A 5369-nucleotide genomic window follows, 5' to 3' on the forward strand; every position below is an offset into this window, starting at 1 on the left:
ATAAATGGAATCTACAAAAACCCTACAATTTACATCATACTGAATGGTGAGAAATTGCATGCTGTCGTTCTAAGATTAGAAACAAGACAAGTATGTCTTCTCTGATCACTCCTATTCAATATTCTGCTGGAAGTCCTAGACAGTGCTATATTAGATAAGAAAAGGAAATAAAAGACATTCAGATTGGAGAGAAAGAAAGAAAACTCTATTTTCAGACAACATTATTGTCTATGTAGATAAAAATTTAAAGTCTAGAGAAAAGCTTCTAGAACTAGCAAGTTTGGCAAGATTTCAGGATACACTGTCAAATATACGAGTCAATTATATCCTACATACCAGCTATGAACAATTGGAATTTGAAATTTAAAAATATAACACGTTAAAAAAACACAAAAAACAAAAATATAACACACATAATATGACCACAAAGACAAACTAATTAGGTATATATCTAACAAAATATGTATAGGATCTGTATACTGAAAAAAACATCAATGAAAGAAATAAAATATCATGTAAATAAATGGAAAGATAGGCCATGCTCATGGATTGTAAGACCCAATAAAATTAAAATGCCAATTCTTCCCCAATTTGATCTATAGATGCAATGTAATTCCAATTAAATTCCCAACAAGCATTTTAAAGTTATTTTTTAGCTAATTCTGCAGTCAAATGCTCTACCCCTGAGCTATACCCCACCACCCTTGACAAGCTAATTCTAAAATTGTTATGGTAAAATAGAGGAGCAAGAATAGCTAAAACAATTATGAAAAAACAAAATTGGAGGATTTGCACTACCCAATTTCAAGACTCACTGTAGAGCTACAGTTATCAAGACAATGTGGTAATGACAAAAATCCAGAAACACAGATCAGTGGAACTGAATAGAGAATAGGGAACCCCAAAATTGGCCCACAGAAATGGAGTTAACTGTTTTTCTTTCCTGTCAAGATAAAGAAGTGCAAATAAGCAAGGGCTGGGAGAAGGCTAAAGGAACCCCGTAGTACTGGGTTCAAGTCAGGAATATCAGCATGAACTCATGTTTCTTTTAAAACATATACAGATAGATAGCTAAAGAAATAAAAATAAATATGTGTATAAATGGGTAGGATACATACATGTATTTCCTAGCTCTTTGACACTCCTAGCAGTGACACACCAGTAGCAATAAACATACATAATGCTGAGAGCTTGGTTTCTAAAGGCCACTTTCCAACAAAAGAAACCAGATCTCCTTGGAGAAATTAATAGCTGATTCTAGGTCTGGATCAGGGAAATTACAAGATGAGCCTGGACTTTCTTATAGTTCCAGTAAGTAAGGAAGTACCCTCCTCCACGATAAAATGATGGGGGCATGTTAAAGGGACTCAGGAGGCAAGCTGAAAGACCTAACAATGGCCAAACCTATAACAATTTGTGCCACATAATACATAATGTAGTACTGGATTATAATACAAAGAATAGAAAAGACAAATATTCCTTATAGAGGAATGCCAGTTAATAAATGTAGAAGCAATGAGGGAAAGAAAATCACTGTTAGAACAAAACAAGAGCCATTGATGAACACTAAAATCAATGGATGAAACTTTAAGGAGAAACAGATATTTGCACAACCTCAAAATATTTCCCTTGTGGTAGTTTTAACATATGACTACAAACTCTTTGATGCCCCTCCGTCCAGAAGGTAGAGCTTAATCGCCCTTTCCTTCAGTATGAGGACTTTTGAGTCAGTGAAGAGTATAGAAAGAGGAAAAACAGTAACTTTACAACAGAGAAACTTGGGAGACACCACCATAACAAAGTGACCAAGGTTAATGTCACTTAGTAATATCACTTAGTAATAAGTCACGTTCATATAATCTGTCCCCTGAAATAATGCAATAAGAAGGGCACATAATCTCTGTGATATCCATCCCCCAAATCCATAACCTCAATATGTTCATGATAAAACATCAGACAAATGCAAATTGAGGAACATTTCTACAAGACTACTTATCATGTCTACAAGACTAATCTTCAAAAGTGTCAAGATCATGAAAGATAAAGACCAAAGAAGCTGTCACAGGTTGGAGGAGACTGAGGAAACATGACAACTCAAAGCAATGTGATAAACTGCATTGGATCCTGGAACAGAAAAAAGGTTGGTGTTCAGTAAAGGATAAACCTTGCCCAAAGAAAGACTTGGCCCCTTGACCCAGCTCCTAGGAGGTAACCTCTAAGCCCTTGGAGTGTCCTGCCTGATAAGAGTGTCTGTTACCTGGGAGCCTGGAGCCATGCTGGGTAGTCTATGCCAAGGTAAGGGTTTTGAGCCATGTGGTATCAGTTCAGCCTCTGGAAGGGCTGGAGACTATAAGTGTGTGTGATGGGAAAATACATACTTGCTAAAACGGATCAAAAGAAAAAAAGAAGTGGCTATTAATATAAGAATTTTACCATGATAGAGTCATTTCATAATGAAAAAAGGGCGTACTCAACAAATGGACATAACAGTCCTAAATGCTGTATACCTAATAACAGAGCTTCAAAATAGATAAAGCATCAACTGTATAACTGAAAGGAGAAATAGAAGCACAATGTTAGTTGGAGATCTCAATACCTCTCCCTCAATAACTGATAGAATGGACATAAAATCAGTAAGGCTACAGAAGACTTGAATCATACTATCAAAGATCTTAATTCATATTTATAGATCATGCCACATAACGAGAAAAATACATTCTTTACAAGTGTGCATAAAACTTTTGCCAAGATAGACCATATTCTGTACCGTAACAGAAGTCTCAATTAATTTATAAGTATTCAAGTCATACAAAGTATATTCTCTGATCACAATGGAATCAAATTATAAATCATAACAGAAAGTGGAAAATTCTAAAATATCTGGATACTGTAACACACATCTAAATAACACACGGGACAAAGAAGACATCCCAAGGTAAGTTAGGAAGTATTTTGAACTGAATGAATATGTAAAGACAACATATCAGTATATATTAGATGCTACTAAATGAGTGCTTAAAGGGTTATTTATGTCACTAAAGCTTTATACTACAAAAGAAGAAACGTCTCAAATTAGTGACTCAGCTTCAACCATAAGAAACTAGAAAAAGAAGAGCAAATTTAACTCAAAGTAAGCAGAGGAAGGAAATAATAAGGGAACATAAATAAAATTGAAGACAGAAAAACAATAGAGAAAAATCAATCACACCAAAAGCTGGATATTTGAGAAAAATCAGTAAAATTGATAAATCTCTAGCCAAACTGCCCAGAAGAAAAATGAGACACAAATTACTAATATCAAGAATGGGAGAAGGGAACATCACTTCAGATCCTCCAGATTTTATTAAAAGGATAAAAAAGGAATATGATGAACAACATTTTGCTCCTAAATTAGACAACTTATGTGAAATAGACAAATTCTTTGAAAAATACAAACTACTAAAGCTCAGTGAAGAAAATGATAACCTGAATAGCCTTATAACTGTTAAATTGAATTTTTAGTTAAAAACTTTTTAAAAAAATGAGACATAATTGACATTTAACGTTGTGTAAGTTTAAGGTGTACAACCTGTTGATTTGATACACTTATATACTGGAGCATGATTACCACCATAGCATTAGCTAATACCCCTATGATGTCACATAATTATCATTTCTTTTTGTGGTGAGAACATTAAAGATCCAGTCTCTTAGCAACTTTCAAGTATATAATACAGTATTGTTCACTATAGTCACAATGCCATTCATTAGCTCCCCAGAACTTATTCATCTTCTAACTGCAAGTTTGTACCCTTTAACATCTCCCCATTGCCTCACCCCTCCCAGTTCCTTGTAAACACCATTTTGTTCTCTGTTTCTATGAGTTTGGTTTTCTAAGATTCCACATATAAGTGATATCGTACAGTACTTGTCTTTCTCTGTCTGACTTCCTCACTTAGCATAATGCTATTAAGGTCCATCCATGTTGTCACAAATGGCAGGATTTTCTTCTTTTTCATGAATAATATTCCATGAAATATACACCACATCTTTTATAAAAGAATACCAGTGCCAGATGGCTTCACTGGCAAATTCTACCAAACATTAAAGGAAGACATAACACCATTTCTACACCAAACCTTCCAGGGGAGGGACCACTTCCCAACTCATTCTATGAAGTCAGCATTATCCTGATACCAAAAGCAGACAAAGAAAATATAAGAAAACTAAAAACCAACATCCTAAATAAGAATACATGCAAAAATTCCTAACAAAAACTTTAGCAAATTGAGTCCAGTGATATATAAAAATGATAATACATCATGACTAAGAGGGGTTTAATTCCAGAAATGCTAGATTTATTTAACTATCAAAAATCAATATAATCAATGTAATTTGACAGATTAACAAATTAAAAAAGAAAAGCTATATGATTGTCTCAATAGCTGGAGAAAAAACATTTGACAAAATCCAACATCTCTTCTTGATAAAAACTATCAACAAATTAGTAATAGAGGTAACTTCCTCAACCTGATAAAGAGCATATATGAAAAACCCACAGCTAACATACTCAAAGGTGAAAGACTAAATATTTTCTTCCTAAGATCAAGAAAAAGGCAAAGATATCCACTCTGATCACTTCTATTCAACATTGTACTGTAGCCAGTACCATAAGACAAGAAAATAAATAAAAGGCACCTATAATGGAAAGGAAGAAGCAAAACTACCATTTCTCACAGATGACATGATTGTCTATGTAGAAAAGCTTAACAGGATCAACAATAGCTACTAGAACTAATAAGTGAGCTTAGCAAGGTTATGGGATACAAGATCAACATGTGAAAGTCAATTGTATTTCTCTATCCTAGCAAAAAACTATTGGAAATTTTAAAATAATTAATACCATTTAAAATAATATAGGCATATGAAATACTTAGGGATAAATTTGACAAAATGTATAAAACTTGCGTACTAAAAACAACAAAACACTTCTGAGAGAAATGAAAAAAGACCTAAATAAATGGAAATATATACCCTGTTCATGGATCTGAAAACTCAATATTATTAAAATGTCAATTATTTCCAAATAGATCTATAGATTCAATTCAATCCCAATCAAAACCCAAGCAGGCCTTTTATAGTAACCAACAAGCTGATTCTAAAATTCATATGGAAATTTAAAAGACCTAGAATAGCCAAAACAATTGTGGAAAAGAAAAGTAAAGTTGGAGGACTTTACACTATCTGACTTCGACTTATTATGAAACTACAGTAATCACTAATGCTAGAGTAATACAGAAGTTACAACAATGCCAACAGTGGTACTGGCAGTAAGATAGACAAATGGAAAAACAGAACTGAAGTACTTCCAGAAATACAACCAATCAACT

The sequence above is a fragment of the Delphinapterus leucas genome, chromosome X, assembly GCF_059928025.1.
Source record: "Delphinapterus leucas isolate spDelLeu-1000000601 "Yukka" chromosome X, BTC_Dleu_Yukka2, whole genome shotgun sequence".
Classification (NCBI taxonomy): Eukaryota; Metazoa; Chordata; class Mammalia; order Artiodactyla; family Monodontidae; genus Delphinapterus; species Delphinapterus leucas.